This window comes from Podarcis vaucheri, assembly GCF_965113315.1.
Source record: "Podarcis vaucheri genome assembly, chromosome: 14".
Taxonomy (NCBI): Eukaryota; Metazoa; Chordata; class Lepidosauria; order Squamata; family Lacertidae; genus Podarcis; species Podarcis vaucheri.
Window position 1 is genome coordinate 41,152,794 of NC_138752.1, and position 18,792 is coordinate 41,171,585.

Here is an 18,792-nt window from a genome sequence, read left to right on the forward strand (position 1 = left end):
TATGGGGCGAATACAGGCTTTCGCTGAAGCCTGGAAAGCGAGAGGGGTTGGTGCGCACCAACCCCTCTTGCTCTCCAGGCTCCACAAAGCACTGCGCAACCCTAGGGAGCTCGCGCCAGGCTCCCGAGGGTTGCGCAGAGCTGCCTGCACTCCGAAGCCTGGGGCGCGCTAAAGAGCGCTCCTGGGCTTCGCGCCTCCCTAGGCTTGTGGATAGCAGGCTGTTCTGGGGGCTGGGGTCGGGGGAAGCTCGGGCTTCCCCTGCGCCAGCCCCGTGCCTGGGGGGGGGAATATATTTTTTTCCTTTATTCCCCCCCCCAAAAAAAACTAGGTGCATCCTATGGGGCGGTGCGTCCTATGGGGCGAAAAATACGGTGCACACTTTATAGCTCACGCTTTAGGTCGTCAGGCTCCATCTGGGGTAAAGGTGCTGGCATCCTGCACCCTGGCCAAGGAAGGGACATTTTGCAATGGAATTTTCTCTATGTAATATGCACAGAAATGCATATATTGGCAAAAATGTTGCATAAAATGCATAGATTAGTAAAAATGACATGCATTTTAGTCAGGGGAAATTGCTTCCAAAAGTATGTATATAAACCTCTGATAAATGTTTCAAAAATAAAGAAAAAGAATTTGAAAACTGATATAGAAATGCCGAGAACTGAACTCAGTATTGAGGTGGGGGGGATGGAAACAAGGAGAAACTGAGATGGACAGATCTGCCCATCCCTAACGGTGCCCGGTCTTTAAAAATAAAAACCTTAAACTGTTATTCATCAGGCAATTCAGGTAATCTCTGAGCACTTTGCTCCCAGACTAATCACACAAGTCAAGAGGTGGCTGCTAAGCAACTGAACCCAGGAGAAGAATCAATTTGGAGATATTGCTAAAAAACAGAATGATGGCAAGCAACTCTGGATGAGTCATCTGAACAGTGGGGAAGGGGAAATCTGCCTCCCCCCTCCTTTTCGTACAAAGGAAGCAATCTTGTGGCGCCTTCTTTATTTATACTAGTGCACTTAGGAAGGTTTAAATACAGTACACTGAGCGGCATTCAACTCACTTGTTGCATCAGTGCAAGGACTTTTAGCTGTGCAGTGGAACTTCCCCTCCCTCTCCCCATGAACCCCCTAAATCTGCCCAGGGGGTTCCCTCAAAATTCCCTGCAAAATACTGACAGCCAGGGCGGGGTTTAGGTTTGATGATGACCTAAGCTACTGAAGGTAATGGGGCCCTTTATATGTCCAGCTGTCCTTCGTCAACAACAAATTGTTGCTGTTTTTTTGTGTTGAATATATGCTATATGGTAAATTATGGACCTACAGTGGTGCCTCGCAAGACGAAAAGAATCCGTTCTGTGATTCTCTTTGTCTAGCGGTTTTTTCGTCTTGCGAAGCAAGCCCATTGAAGGATTAGCGGATTAGCGCTATTAGCACTATTAGTATTAGCGGCTTTTAGCGGCTTATCTGCTGATCGGATCAGCTGATAAGCGGCTTAGCGGCTTAGAAAAAGGGGGGAGGGGAAAAAACCCACAGGAACTCGCAATACATTTTCGTCTTGCGAAGCAAGCCCATAGGAGATTCGTTTTGCGAAGCACCTCCAAAACGGAAAACTCTTTCGTCTAGCGAGTTTTCCGTCTTGCGAGGCATTCGTCTTGCGGGGCACCACTGTAATGGGTATCTAAAGCCATTTGCACATAACAAAATAACCAGTCCATGCAAAATGTAGGCACCCTATATCTATAAATGAGCAAACCAGTGATATTTTAGGGAGCAGGCTAGCAGGTGGGGGCCGTTACTTACATCATAGGAGCCTACACAACACAAAACACTGTTGCTGTATGTAGGTTTTATTTTATTTGTTTTTTTATCTTATATTTTGGAAATGTACATGCAGGTTTTCCATTAATTTTGGGGGGGCCCCAAGAGAGTGGGGCCCTAAGCTATAGCTTGTTTAGCTTATACATAAATCTGGCACTGCTGACAGCCCAGACGCATCTCCAGCCTTGATTATTAGTGGCTTGATATAACCTCCAAGCTAAAACTCCCTTTTATCTTCCTTTCACATAATCCCAGCATTTAAATAAATAAATAAAAACTTCTGAAATCAATTTTTTACATTCAAAATAAATAATAAATAAAATAAATAATTTTATATTCAAAATAAAATAAAATAAAAACAAATACACATGTACATAAGCAAGTTCTTGTGAAAACATTTGTGTCTTCTTAGGCACAACCTCTCGCTCCATGAAAGCACACAAGAGATGGAGCAAATGGCTGCATTGAAATCTAGTTTGTAAAGCAAACACAAGAGATAGATAATATTGTTTATGACTCAAGAGGAGAAGGTTGGCAACTGTGTGCAGTAATCTGCCCACTACCTACAGTCTGAAAATAGCACATCCATTACTCGAGATCTATACAGTCTAAGGCTCGGCCCGCAATGCCAAGGCTCCTGTCTGAAGCAAAAGAATAAGAGCTTTCCCAAGAGCCATGTCATGTTAAGATAACCTTATCTGTGGCGCATTGAGATGGAGACATCTCTCTCCTTCCCCCACCCCTTAGGGACTGCACTGAATAGAAATCCAGAGCACCACGACTGAGGTGGAAATGGCACAATCAGATGCTGCTGAACCTAATGGCGAACAGGCCTCCAGCTTCCACCAGCAACTCGTCTCTGGTCGGTCTTGCCCCTATGAAGCAGTTGCTGAGACTGAAGGTCTCCCCACAGCTGCTGAAGTATCCTCCTCTCCAGGGGTGTTTCTCAAGCAACTGGAGACTATGTCAGCATGTTGCCAATCTCTCCTCCGCTCTTTTCATGCCTCTTTCAGGTTCTAGGAGACAACAGGGAGGGGAGCTTATCATAGCAAGAGGGGGAGACACCTGTGACTCTTCACTAGCTTGATTCATCTCTGCCTCTTAGCCTCTCTCCTCCCACCTTTCAGCTTCTGGCTCTATTCTGGACTTCTCTCTGCCACTGAGTCTCCCAGCTCACTAAGCCCTGTTACTTCTACATCTTCCGAACCCCCTCTTCCCAGTTTTCTCCCTCTGACCAATCATCATTGTCCCAGCACTACTCCCCAGGCTCTGAGCCTTCTTCGCTTGGGGGTTCCTCAGGTGGCTCCTCCAACCATTCCTCTGTGTCCAACCAGTCCATGACAATTGGCTGGCTGAGGACAGACTGAGGTTGGTTTGGCCATGCCCCATCTGCTCTAGTGGGCTAACCTCCTCTATCCATTGGAACATAGGGCTGCTTCGGACTTCAAACTGAAGTACACACCCACTTATTATCTTTCCACCCAAGGTGCATGCTGCATTCCACACAGCCGTATTTACAGCAAGCGCAAACAGACACCTAATTACATCACCTATGCAAATAGCCTATGATAGCTACCAGAAGTCATCCAGGCAGTGTAATTAGTGCAAATGGAACCATTAACACAACAGAGCATATAAATGGCACAAACAGAATAAAAAACACAAAATTACGAGTTATATAAAGGGTACAGGTAATAATAATAATAATAATAATAATAATAATAATAATAATAATAATAATAATATATTTATTTATACCCCGCCCTCCCAGCCAAGACCGGGATCAGGGCAGCTAACAACCAATAATAAAAACAAGTTGATTGAAATACAATTTAAAAACAAGATTAAAATACAACATTAAAACATTAGGATGCAGCCTCTTCATAGGAGGAGAAAGGAAAAAGAAAGAGGGGGAAGGAATCAAACTGATTCTAAGCCAAAGGCCAGGTGGAACAACTCTGTCTTACAGGCCATGCGGAAAGAAATCAGATCCCGCAGGGCCCTGGTCTCATGAGACAGAGCATTCCACCAGGCCGGAGCCAGTGTTGAGAAGGCCCTGACAGAATATGCAGAGCTGAAGGGCACAAAGAGCGCATTTGGCAGAAATGACACAGGATGAATCAGGGATAGGAAACCTGTGGCCCACCGGTTGCTGTTGGACTACAACACCCATCAGCCCCAGCCAGCAAGGATGATGGGAGTTGTAGTTAAGCAACGTCTGAAAGGCCACAAATCCCCCATGGCTGGCCTAAATAATTCTGTCTTTACATTCTGAGGAAGGTGCCCAGAAGTTGTTTTTTTTTTAAGGCAGTAGATATGAAAAAGGACATATTGGGGAAATTTTTTCACAAGAGCCAAAGCCCTCTTGTTTCTCTCTAGCAGGACCTCGGGAAGGGTGGAATATTATACCAGTACCAAAATATTAGCAACATAATTACATCATTAGACAAGCGAGGGACAGCGTTTTCACCAAATGATTGGATAAATAGCCATGTTTTTACCTGGCGTTGAAACGGCACTGTTTAGTTATTTATTATTTTATTAGATGCTTTATCCGCCTTTTGCCACAAAGTCATCAAAACGTAACTTTCGTGGGAATCTGAGACAAGTAAAAGCCAGCCTTGGAGTGTGGATACAGATTGCTGTTTGACTCAAACACAACAAAATTTGTTCCATCTCTCATGTCTGTGATCTCTGTGGTCCATCAGAAATTTACTTAGAGTTAGTTCCACCTTCTTGAAGACTCTGGACAGTTGGCAGCTATCTATTCAGGGTTCACGACAAGGATGCAACATCCCAGTTGCTCTAGATGCCAATGTGGAGCAACATCAGACAACGGGTTCATCGCAGTGCAATTTGGAGGAGCATGGAAACCATATCCTTTGATTGCAAGAAAACTGTGAAACTTGTTCCAGTGCAGAAATCAGGTTGTTATTAGGACAACAAAATCATTAGCTGTTCTAATAGTCCCCCTTCCTCTCTCTCTCTCCCCCCTTTTTTTTACATCTTGGATGCTTGGAAACCAGAAATCTGCTTTGGTGGCCTCCTGAGTCTCTTCACAACATTTCCTTCATACCAGATGGGACTTCTATCATGATGAAACTTTGATGGAAGACATTCCACTGTGCCGGCCTTCTAAAGGAATAAACGAACCCCAATGGAAAGTAATTTAGAGCTCACTAGATTCAGAATTACCTCCAGCTGTTCTCCTCCCTTGTGAAATAAGGAATCTCCAGCCAGCTCTGCATTGCTTGATGGTGCTTCTCCTCCAACTCTTTGTTTACCACGAGACCCTCCAGAATGACTTCAGTTCACTGGGGGGGGGGGAGCAGCAGGTGGAAGCAATTCATAAATCATTTTATCTGAGATCATGCCGTCATTATCTGGCAGGTCAACTTGTCTCGGTTACGATCTGGTTATCTCAAAAGGAAATCAGATCCACAGTTCTATGGCAGAATGTGTGCTTTGCATGTATGTAGAAGGTCCCAGCTTCAATGTCTGGTGCTTTATTATGTTTTCATATGTGTTGGAAGCCGCCCAGAGTGGCTGGGGAAACCCAGCCAGGCAGCCGGGGTATAATTAATAATAATAATAATTCCTTGACTTCTTAAAGTAAGGCTGGTGAAGACTCCTCTCTGAATCCCTGCAGGGCCACTGCCAGTTAGGATAGGCCAGAGTTTCCCGAATCTGGATCTCCAGCTATATTTGGACCACCATTCCCATCATCCCTGACCACTGGTCCTGCCAGCTAGGGAAGATGGGAGTTGTAGTCCAAATACAGCTGGAGACCCAGATTTGAGAAACCCTCGTATAGACCAGGGGTCTGCAACCCGTGGCTCCGGAGCCGCATGTGGCTCTTTTACACCTTTGCCGCGGCTCCGGGGTGGATATACTAGCGAGGGGAGGAGGCACATTGTGCACCCCGACACTCCCCACTGTGGCGAGCGCTGTACTGGCTGTGACGTCACATGGGGGCAGTGCGTGCGTTAGTCACGCACCGACCCGATGTCACCGCCCACTACATTGTAAGGGGCATGTACGCTGGTCACTGTTTTGAAGGGGAGTGAAGAACACACACACAAAAAAGGTAACTTGTTAATTTAACGTTTATTTCTATGAGGAGGAGTAATTCTAAGGGGTCAAACAAAGAAATAATAAAAAGTGACAAAATTTATTTTTATAATGACGAGTTTTGCGGCTCCCAGGTTTTTTTTCTTCGGAAACGGGTCCAAGTGGCTCTTTTTGTCTTAAAGGTTGCAGACCCCTGGTATAGACAATACTGAGCTTGATAGACCAATATTCCAACTCTGTTGGACCACTCTCAATAGCACATACCGTAAGAACACAAGCAGAGCCTTCTGGATCAGGCCAGTCTCCAGCATCCTGCTCCCACAGTGGCCAACCAGATCCTCATAGGAAGCCTGGAAGCAGAACCTAAAGGCAACAGCATCCCTCCCTCCACACCTGAGATTCCCAGCAACAGGTATTCAGAGGGATGCCAACAGTGGATGTAGAATACAGCCATCATGATGGCAAGTAGCCTCTGATAGCTTTACCCTCTGTGCATTTGTCTACTCTTCTCTTAAAGCCACCAGAGTTGTTGGCCACCACTGCATTTCTGCAGAAAGTAACTGCATTTTCAAGTACAGCTAGTTATTATTGAAATGTTTTAGTATCAGGACATTAGTTAATACCTGATCATCTGATGAGAATTGTTTAAATTGGCCTACTACTGCTTTCTTAGCGCAACTGCCTTTAAAAAACTGACTTTCCCCATAGCCGCTTGTTGCTTTACTTTATTTCTGTTCTAACTTTTTTTGGCAACTGTAGTCCAGTTTTCCTTAGCCTGACACCCTCCAGATATTAAGCTACATATCTCATCATGGCCGACAGTTGGCCACGCTAGCTGGGGCCGATGTGTGTTGCAGTAATGTGACAGTAATCTGGAGGCCACTAGGTTGGGCAAGGCTGGCTCAGGTATTTGAGGATAAAAAACAAAACAAACTCATTCAGTGAATGATTCACATTTATGTAATCCTTAGCTCACATTGTTAAAAGTTACAATTACATTTTTGCAAAAGTTTCATTGTTTCGCAGCTACCAAGAGTTGTAGTCAACTATGTCCTGCTCAGTGTTAGACCTATTGAAATTAATGAGCCTAAATTAGTCATGCCCATTAATTTCAATGGGTCTACCTCAAGCACAGCTAGTTAACTTGAAAACTGGGTAGTGGCGGATCTGTGCTTTTCAGGTGTGGGATGTCATGTTTTTCTCTTGAATTCTGCAACGTAGGGACGTAAAAAGCGACTGCTGGATGAGGCCCATCTCATCCAGTATCCTATTCTCACACTGGCCGACAGGATGCCCCTAATAATAATAATAATAATAATAATAATAATTTATTATTTGTACCCCGCCCATCTGGCTGGGTTTCCCTAGCCACTCTGGGCGGCTTCCACAGAAACCAAAAAACACTAAAATATCATACATTAAAAGCTTCCCTGAATAGGGCCGCCCTAAGATGTCTTCTGAATGTCAGGTAGTTGTTCATCACCTTGACATCCGATGGGAGGGCATTCCACAGGGCGGGCGCCACCACCGAAAAGGCCCTCTGCCTGGTTCCCTGTAGCTTCGCTTCTCGCAATGAGGGAACCGCCAGAAGGCCCTCGGCGCTGGACCTCAGTGTCCGGGCAGAACGATGGGGGTGGAGACGCTCCTTCAGGTATACTGGGCCGAAGCCGTTTAGGGCTTTAAAGGTCAACACCAGTACTTTGAATTGTGCTCGGAAACGTACTGGGAGCCAATGTAGGTCTTTCAAGACCGGTGTTATGTGGTCTCGGCGGCCGCCCCCAGTCACCAGTCTAGCTGCCGCATTCTGGATTAGCTGTAGTTTCCGAGTCACCTTCAAAGGTAGCCCCACGTAGAGCGCATTGCAGTAGTCCAAGCGGGAGATAACTAGAGCATGCACCACTCTGGCCAGACAGTCAGCGGGCAGGTAGGGTCTCAGCCTGCGTACCAGGTGGAGTTGGTAGACAGCTGCCCTGGATACAGAATTGACCTGTGCCTCCATGGACAGCTGTGAGTCCAAAATGACTCCCAGGCTACGCACCTGGTCCTTCAGGGGCACAGTTACCCTATTCAGGACCAGGGAGTCCTCCACACCAGCCCGCCCCCTGTCCCCCAAAAACAGTACTTCTGTCTTGTCAGGATTCAACTTCAATCCATTAGCCACCATCCATCCTCCAACCGCCTCCAGGCACTCACACAGGACCTTCACCGCCTTCACTGGTTCTGATTTGAAAGAAAGGTAGAGCTGGGTATCATCTGCATATTGATGGACACCCAGTCCAAAGCCCCTGATGATCTCTCCCAGCGGCTTCATATAGATGTTAAAAAGCATGGGGGAGAGGACAGAACCCTGAGGCACCCCACAAGTGAGGGCCCAAGGGTCTGAACACTCATCCCCCACCACCACTTTCTGAACACGGCCCAGGAGAAAGGAGCGAAACCACTGTATAACAGTGCCTCCAGCTCCCAACCCCTCTAGACGGTCCAGAAGGATGTTATGGTCGATTGTATCAAAGGCCGCTGAGAGATCCAGCAGAACTAGGAAACAACCCTGAGAAACCCTGGAGCAGGATTTGAGCATCTCTCCCTCCCTGTGGTCTCCAGCAACTGATTTTCGGGAGCATTACTGCCTCCAGCCGTAGGACAAAGCGTGGCCACCATGCCTAGTATCCCGTGATAGACTTATCTTCTATGAATTTATCAAAGTCAACAAATTCCAGAGGGGCCGTTTTGTCAATCTGTTACAACAAAACACCAAAAAGAGTTTGGGGGCACTTTAAAAGACTAATAGGTTTATTGTGTCCTTTGTTTTTGTAGGCTAGAGGCCGCTCCATTAGAGACATCAGGGTGGGGAACCACCAGCCCTTGGGCCAATCTTGGCCCACTGGGGAGTCCAATTTGACCTGCCCAAACCTGCCCACCTATCAATCAGCTGGTGCCATTCTTGAGTTGGAGGGCAGGGTTAAATTCTGTATTGGCTGCACATGCAGTAGGGAAAAGCTAAGCCCAACCAGTGCTGCAGGATTTAAGCCTCTGTTCATTTCATGAAGGAGGGGTTATATCTTGCTCAGTTTGGCTGTTCATGCCTGTCCCACCTCCCCTTAGTTGCACGCAGGAGCTGCAAGATGGACTCTTCCAGCTCTATGAGTCTATGATTAGATCAAATCTATGCTTCCAGGTGCCATAAGGAAGCTGCAGAGATAGCGCAGGATAGTGCGCACCCCGGAAATGATTTCTTTCAGCTTCTGCCTTCTGGAAGAAGGTACAGGGTTATAAAGACTAGGACTAACAGTTTCTATCCAAATGCGATTTTGGTTTAAACGCAGTTTAAGGTAGTCTCTGTGGGAGTATATTCTATTTAATTATGGGGTATCAGAGTTTTAGGGGGTTAACCAGGCTGGGGAGATAGGGAATCGTGGGCAGTGTAGTTTGTTATGGGTGCTGAGAGGTGTTAGGATACCCCTATTATTATTTGTTTGTTGCATTTATAGTCCACATTTTTCTCCAAAGAACTCAGTGGGTTGTACCCAGTTCTCCTCCCCCTCCTCATTTAGCCCCAACTACCCTGTGAGGTGAAGGGACGTGGGTGGCGCTGTGGGTTAAACCACAGAGCCTAGGACTTGCCAATCAGAAGGTCGGCGGTTTGAATCCCCGCGACGGGGTGAGCTCCCGTTGCTCGGTCAACCTAGCAGTTCGAAAGGACGTCAAAGTGCAAGTAGATAAATAGGTACCGCTCCGGCGGAAAGGTAAACAGCGTTTCCGTGTGCTGCTCTAGTTCGCCAGAAGCGGCTTAGTCATGCTGGCCACATGACCCGGAAGCTGTACGCCGGCTCCCTTGGCCAGGAAAGCGAGATGAGTGCTGCAACCCCAGAGTCGGCCACAACTGGACCTAATGGTCAGGGGTCCCTTTACCTTTACCTTAACCAGGCTGGGATAGCTGGGATAGCAAGCTTGTTGGTTTTTGAATGTCTGATGTAGATTTTTTCAATTTTGTTGTTCTTTATGGGACAATGAAAATAAAGATGACCGTATCAATTCTAATATGAAGGTTCTATTTCCTCTCCCCATCAGAAGGGGAGAGATAAGGCTCTGGCAGCAGCCCAAATGACAGTTGCCAGGTGAGAGAGCACTATTGCACTGCTTGGGGGCTTCCCTGAGGCATCTGATTGGCCACTGTGAGAACAGGATGCTAGCTAGATGGGCCCCTGGCCTGATCCTGCAGCACTGTGCTTGGCGTGCCAGATTTCGCGAAAGCTTTATTGATCATGGCAAGGTTCTTGTTTTAATAGGGCGCTAAGTAGTAGGCTTCCACTCGAGTGGTTAGTCAAGCTAATATTTGCTAATGAGGCCCAGGGCACCTAAAGCATCCCACAGTATAGATCCAGCAATTAAGTTTTGTTATGAGTGCTTGGTTTTAACAGCACGCCTCCTTTGAAATCAAGTGGTTTGAACTTTAATGCAGCGAACGCTCCAGTTCTCTCTCCCCAGACCCACAACAAGTACAGTAGCCATGAAGCAAATGAGAAGCACATGCCCTTTTACCACGCCACACAGTCGTAACCATGAAAATCCCTGAAAACAGAGCTGCGTTAAAAATGCTTTTGCTTTTCCCTGCTCGGCAAACTGAGGCAGGCATCCACCATCGATTTTGTGTTGCGTTGATTTCCAGGCGAAGGAGAGCCGAGAGATGACGGGGCATCGTGCACTAACTGCTCTCTACTTAAGATGCTACAAACTGCATGCTTGGATAGCACCGTTGGTTAGAGCATGGTGTTGATAACACCAAGGTTGCAGGTTCGACCCCCAGTAAGGGACAGCTGCATATTCCTGCATTGCAGGGGGCTGGACTAGATGATCCATAGGGTCCCTTCCAACTCTATAGGTAAGGTAAAGGGACCCCTGACCATTAGGTCCAGTCGTGACCGACTCTGGGGTTGCGGCGCTCATCTCGCTTTATTGGCCGAGGGAGCCGGCGTACAGCTTCCGGGTCACGTGGCCAGCATGACTAAGCCACTTCTGGTGAACCAGAGCAGTGCACGGAAATGCCATTTACCTTCCTGCCGGAGCAGTACCTATTTATCTACTTGCACTTTGACGTGCTTTCGAACTGCTAGGTTGGCAGGAGCAGGGACCCAGCAACGGGAGCTCACCCCGTCGCGGGGATTTGAACTGCTGACCTTCTGATTGGCAAATCCTAGGCTCTGTGGTTTAACCCACAGCGCCACCCGCGTCCAACTCTATGATTTCATGTAAATATGTCATTCAAAACAGCACCAGTGGGAGACCACTGGGAGAACTGCCAGTTGCCCAGGCAACAAGACCCCCACTCCTCTTCTGCATCACTGTAACTGGGAATCAAAAGTGGGGAGTGGGCTGTTGTGCTCACAGGTCCTTCTTGCAAACAACCCATAGGCATCCTATAGGCTACTGTGAGAAGAGGATGCTGAATTTTATGGTTCTTTGGCCTGATCCAGTAACCAGCCTCCAAACCTCATCACCTACATGTATAGAGCACAGATCCAACCCTAGTCAGTTTTCATATTACCTAACAGTCCTTGAAAACACCATTATTTTTTGGTTCACACTGTGAGTGAGTCACAGAATGAAAAGACATTGACTGAAGGGGTCACTGAGTGGCAAATCTGTACCAACTCAATGTATACAATTTTCATACAGCGGAGTTTTAAAAGAAGTGGCCCACAAGCTACAGATTGCAAAAGGGTCACAGAAACGTCTTCTGGAGGAAAGGTATCTCGCGGCATCCTAAAGGCCAGCAGATTTATGGTACCCTATGGATTACAGCAGGGGCGGGGAGGCTCTTCCAGGCAGCTTTCCAGGGGCCACATGCCAGTGTTGCACAGGGCCGGAGGCAAGAGTGGGAGGAGCAATGAATACCTTTGCAACAGTGGCTGGCTCCTGCACATACCTGTCCCTTTCTTCCACCAAGGCAAACAACATCGCCAGAGTTCAAGGACACATTTCACTTGGGGTGGGAAGCAGGACCAGTGAGGGGCAAAGTCTGGGGAGCGTTCCAAAGGCCAGACCCAGACGCCTGGGGGCCAGAACATGAGACATAAGATAGGCGCATTAAAAGGCACAAATATCTTCTTCAGTAATTATACACTCAATACACTTAGGGCTGTATTTAACTTTTACTCAGCGCAGACTCATTAAAATCAATGGGCCTAAGTTAGTAACAGCCATTAATTTCAATGAGTCTACTCTGAGTAAAAGTTTGTTTACTCTTGTTATTGCCTGCCATCTTAAATTAAAGCATCGTTGGCACTTTCAAAGGCATAGCCTTAGAGTCGTAGGGGGTATTATTATCCCCATCTTTTAAACCCTTTACAAGGACAGAACAGGAATTCATTTCAGATGCAATCTGCTTATTAGTTTACATGAGTAAATGTCAAGGTTGAAATGCAATCTGCTTAGTAAAAGGCGAAAGATTTATTTATTGTATGTTATGTTCACGTTTAATGAGGGTGGATTTCTGTATTGGGGGGGTGGGGGTTTATGTTATGTTGTAAAAAAAAATTCCAATAAAGAATTATATTAAAGAAAGAAAAAGAAATGCAATCTGCTTAGGTTAACCTGACCTGTGGTATTATGGCTGTACTATGTGCTTTCAGTGCAGATACAGCCTTATAATTCACAGCCCAAGAAACACACACACACACACACACACCTGTCTAAGAGTGAACTCAGATGCTAAGTGACAAAAGGATCATAGTTCAACTGCACCAATGAGAAACAAGACAAATTCAGGTATCAGCATGCTCAGGAGAAACAAGGGACCACCAGAGAAACATTTTAAAAACATAATAGGACACACAACAACAACAACAACTTGATGACAGGTGGGCATGCTTGGTAGTAGTCACAGAATGCTGCCTGTCAGTTGGGGGGGGGGAGCTGAAAACTATTGGGAAATGATTTATAATAAATTGGGGAAAATGTTCAAAACTACTTTTCCCTCAAAAAAACCAGAGTCATTTTTGTTGGAGATAACCTAGACTGAAATGCCCAGGAGTCACAAAAGGTTTTTTATGTATGCAACAACTGTGGCCCATGTTTTGTTAGCCCAAAAATGGAAAGTTAGCGAAGTCCCAACAAAAGAGTAAATTGACAGACTATGCACAACTTGCAGATTTAACACATAGGAAAACATTTATTGAATATGTGAAACTGTATACAGCTGAAAACGCTGGCAGCATTAAGATAAATAATTTTTGATGGATGTAAAAGTGGAAAACTGATTTGAATGGTTATAGTAAAATATGCTGGGATATATGATATGTAAAATGAACCACAGAAAGAGAAGAAGGGAAGTCATTGGATATTTTAAAATTTGTAAAATGTTTATTTCAAATGGAAAAATGGAAAATCTAATAAAAATTATTATATATAAAAAAGAGGAAAACGAAAACTTGCAGCAGGCAAGAGGGGAAGGAAAGTGACCAGCATGTTGGACAGCAGCATGACTGAGTGGCTGGAGCCCTGAATACAAGTACTGTATGCCTATTAAGAGGTGAGAATACACTCTGGCATTTTGTTGCAGGTTCCCCTTGTAGCCTTCTAATTGCAGCTGCCACATGTTAAACAAGCAGCAGAAGGAAACCTGTACCGTAAAACCAATAGTGCAACTCACGTTTTTAATGCAGCACAAACAAGGTTCTTAAAGAGGTACAATTTGGCAATCAAAGTGACAGTGCGAAATGAGGTCACATTCACCGCAAGGCCTGGCCCTGTCAGACACACTAAGACTGGTTCCAATCAAGTCAATTAAATGGGAACCCAATAGCTTCCTCTTTTTACAGGAGTCAACACAAATTACCAGTTCATTCGTGGAGGAACTTAACATTGGGGGGGGGGGATACTGCATCCATTTAAGTCCATATCCCTTGCCACAAAATATAGTTTCTAATAAAATATTTTGGGGTGGGGGATGACACCATGTTTGTGCTATAAAAGTGTGAAAGCACCAAAAAGCATATTGTGTAGCAGCGGCGTAGCGTGGGTTGTCAGCACCCGGGGCAAGGCAAGTAATTTGCGCCCCCTAACCCCTAACCTGCCGCCGCTGCCAGCTTCTTCTTGCTGCTGCCTGGGTTGGTCTGGTGTGGTTCTCTCCCGCGCTCAGCGCTGCGCTGGGCGGCCGCTGCACTGTCCCTCCCCCAGATAGTCCCTCGCTCTCTCTCCGCACCGCACGCCTGGCACCCACCCCCTCCACAGTGGGTGGCGACCCAGCGGCTCGGATCGGATTCGCACAGCCAGCACTGCAGTGAGAGAGAGTGAGTGAGCCAGGTAGGGGCAGAGAGCTGCGTGTGCGAGCGCGCCCCCCCATGTTGCGCCCGGTGCGGCCGGCACCCCCTGCACCCCCCACGCTACGCCACTGTTGTATAGACTTTTCCAGTTTAGAGAGGACAGAGAGCTCCAAACTGATTTGCGAAAAGAAAGGCTATATGGTATAGTGGTTAGATTGTTGGTACAGGACTCAGGAGTAGGGAGGGATAGGACTCTCTGCTTCGTTCAGTTATCCGCTCTCTGTCTAACCTAACCTAACCTAAGAAAGCAAGAAGAATTTGAGATTGTTCACATTTTAACGAGAAACTCCCTAATTCGCACTTATTGAACCAATTCACGAAACACAGTCTTCCTTTGGAACTCACACTTCTCTGAATTTCACAATATATTTCTCCATACAAATATTTTTGTATGATTCTCACAAAACATTTTGCAAAGTAAATTGCCTACATCATGCAATTGCAGCAATTACTAGGCAATCACAATAACTGTCTGTGATGCTTGTTAAATTACTCCATGCATTGGATACGGCCTCCATTAAAAAAAATCAATCATCATCAACGTTGGAGGGGTTTGGCAGAGAAATTCATCCTTTCCCCAAGTTTCTCAAACAGCAGCCAAGAAGATGCAAACATTAAGCGATCAGGCAGCAAGTTGTACCTTCAGCAAAAGCAGATGGCTGTGAGAAAGAACCTTTATTATTATTATTATTAAGAGGTCTGGATCAGGCACAGTTTGCCTCTGCCTCATTTAGTAAATTATACAGAAAGGCAATGCCAAGTCATCTGGAAACTCAAGCTCTGTCATTTTCTGCCTCCACTACTACTGCTGTTTGTTGCCATGGTAGGGATACAGGTCAGCTTCTAAGTATGAGCAATACCAGCCAAAACAAACCCTTCGTGAACACAGGCCTACAGAACACAGACCCAAAAGTACCCCATGCTCCACCAAATGGATCCTGTCACAAAATGGCGGCTCAGCTGATTTCAAAATGAGGTGGCAGTGATGTCCACTGGCTTGGATGCCTTTAAAAGCAAATTGAACAAATGCATGGAGAATAAGGCTATCAGTGGCTACTAGTTGTTGTTGTTGTTGTTGTTGTTGTTGTTGTTGTTGTTGTTATTTAGTTGCTAATTTTGCCACTGCAACCCAAAGCAACTTCCAACAATAAATAAATAACATACAGTGGTACCTCGGGTTACAGACGCTTCAGGTTACAGACTCCGCTAACCCAGAAATAGTACCTCGGGTTAAGAACTTTATCTCAGGAGGAGAACAGAAATCGCACAGCGGTGACGTGGCGGCAGTGAGAGGCCCCATTAGGTAAAGTGGTACCTCAGGTTAAGAACAGTTTCAGGTTAAGAACAGACCTCCAGAATGAATTAAGTTCTTAACCCGAGGTACCACTGTACATGAAAAGCTTCATAAAACAAAGCATGGAAAAATCTTAAACACATTTTTTTTAAAAAATGCTTCTGAATGCCAGCCGCTGGAAACCATGGGGGGGAGGGGTGCTGCTCTTGTGTTTGGAGCCAGTTTGCAGGCTGCCAACAGGCTTTTGGTTGCCTCCTGTGAGAACAGGGTGCTGGAGTAGATGGACCTTTGGCCTGAACCTCATTGGTAGCAAGGAAAAAGAAACAGGTATAAAAAAGGAGAATTCACTGGATGCCAAGATCTAGGTACACTTTGGTGGGAGAACCCCAGCAGAGATTTAAAACCACAAATTATGCAGCAAGGTAAAGTGTGGAAATATAAACTGTTTGATCTTTAAAATATGCCCTTCTAAGTTCCCTTCCAAAGTTCCCCTCTCTTCCCTAGCATAGAAAAAGACCACACGTTTGGTAAGTTGAAAATGGTTTACTTACAAACTCTCCGAAGGTCAGATTCATGTGCTTTTCCATACAGCATTCAGGAAAAAGTTGCACAGGCAGTAAAGCTTGGCTTAGTTACAGTGGTGAATGTTCCTGATTTATTGGCAAAAGGAACACAAGAATGGCTTGTTAGAGCCACGCGGTCTGAGCGTGGAGAAACCAGCTCAGACTTCTTTATATGCTGAGTTTCTCAGGTAGACTCAGGTACAATTGGCTTGATTACCTTCCTCCCAAGGTGACAGGGAGTGAACCGGCTTTCTCTATGGTATTAACTCTTTTGTGCATTCATTAGACTTAATCATGTTGGTTATATGAAGCTGGCTATCCCACACTTATATTCTTACGATCTTACATGGGGAGTTAGGTCAGTCGTAATTACCCTCTGCACTGGCATGTCCTGCCTGTGCAAATACATATCCACTTGTGAGTCTTACTAGCTAAATCAGGACCTTCAGCCCTGGGACTCCACCTCTCTATCTGGTAGCACATACTATGTCAGGAGCAGGGCAGGAGGAAATGACTTGACCGCAACAGCCTAGCAGGCCAAAGGAGGAGATCTGGCAGGCCAAATTTGCACATGGGCCAGAGGTTCCCCATTCCTGTGCTAAAGGAACAGGATCCCTGTCCTCCCTCCCAAAGGAAGCAATTTTACCTCCAAGGATATCCATGGTAAACTCAGTGACCACCACTCAAGGGAAGCCAGACACTGATCAAACATCTTCTTGGGGAAGATGCTCTATGGGGAACTGCTCTATTTCCTTAGATCCCTGGCTATTGCCCATAAAGCGCTTGTCCCTAAATTAATCTTACTGCTGTTGCAGTTTGGCTCTACTAAAGAAACATCTCCCAAAGCTGCAGGGGGGGGGAGAAACAAAACAAACTCAAGATCCGGGTAGGTCTCCTTCCAGTTTGGCTCCAGTGTTAGATCTGACACTTTGAGGCAGGAGTTTTTGTATGTGTGTGAGTCAGATGCCAAGATATTGCAATCAAGGGTCGCTGCTTAGTTACAAAACAAGCCCGCAGGTGCCGAAACCGGACGCATTCCCTCTTCCCTGCACTAGCTGTGAAGTGACCTCAGCAAATGAGCTTGGCCTGAATTTCTTATTTCAGCTTTTCTGGCGTTGGAGAGAGAGAGAGAGAGAGAGAGAGAGAGATCAGCCTGCAAGACAAGTGGGGATGATATGATTGAATGCTGCTTTTCTAGTGCTTGTGCTAGTGCTACTGGACAGCTTTTAAGAGCATTGGACAGCTACTTGTCATGAGAGCTGTGTAGTCATTTCACTATCAGAGGAACCACAAGTCAGGAGAGGGCTGTTTGCTCAGAGCCTGCTGGGGGCCTCTCACAGGCCAATAATCAGCTCTAAAGAACAGGATGCTGGACTAGATAATCCAGATAGGAACTCCTTATAAAGCGCCGGATTTAGGGTGGTGTGGTCTATTCCCCAGCACAGGGTGACAAGCCAAGGGGCCACAAAATAATACTTATTATTATGAGAAGATCTATTTAAAAAGCAACTGTCCTAAAAGGAATTATGATGAAAATAAGAAATATGGGAGGGGGCCACCAAATGTTGTCCTCACTCAAGGTGCCATATTACCAAAGTCTGCCTCTGCTCCTTATGTTCTTTAAGCTGGTAAGAGGAAAGTCCTCATTCACATGTGTCGAGTTACAAGCAATCATTTTCCCACACACATGCAAGGCCCTGTGGACCGTCCTGAGATGTTATAATGAAGGGGGATATATAAATCTAATAAATAATAAGGCATACTACAGTTACAGACCAAAGAGGGGCTGATTGTGCCAACCACATCAGAACCACCTCCCCCCCAACCAGACATGGAGCTCAGCTGTCAATATCGGAAGAGCAATGTGTGAGCACCTCTGGGTCTGAATAAGCACCATGTGATCAGGACACTGAGATACACAAAGGGAATATGTGCATATAGTAGCGAAAACAGCATATGAAATACATTGCTTGCAAAAAAATGTGTACATGAGGCCAAAAGTGTGTTTATTAGGAGGAATTTGCACGGAAATGCTGGTGATTTTTCATGAGGATTTGTTGCCGTTGTTGTTGCAGATTGCTGCAGAAATGTGGAGAAACAGAGAGAACTGAAATTGACAGGACCTCCCACCCCTACCTGGAGAGAGTCTTGAGGGCCCGAAAGAAATGCCCAGAGGGCCACATTTGGCCCCCAACCATGGGGTTTTTCCACCACTGGAGCAGGTGTGCCATTGATCTGGTTAAGCAGTCTTCTTCTATCCCCCCAACCAAAGGTTTTCCCATTGTCATTAGGTGACCTCTCCCTTTCACATTGTTTAAGGCCAGGTTCAGGCTGCAAGCCATTAGGATTGCATCGAATCATAGCATTGTAGAGTTGGCAGGGACACCCAAGGGCCATCTAGTCCAACCCCTTGCAATGCAGAAATCAAGCAATAAACATATGCCTTGGTGAACTCAAACGGACAACGGCACCTAACGGCATCCCACAGCATTTTGTTATTCTGCAAGGCGACAGAACAGTAAAAAGCTGGAGAGACAAATCAGCAGAAAACAGGTTAAGTTTCAGTTCATTCATTTAATGTTGATTGTCTTGTTTGGTTAAGGTCTTAAGTCACTGTTAAACCAGATTGATTTTTATTTTTTTTTTACATTTCAGACAAGCAGAAAGACAAGAAGGATCCTTTTAATTATGGGAAAGAAGCAGCAATCACATAATAAGGGTGC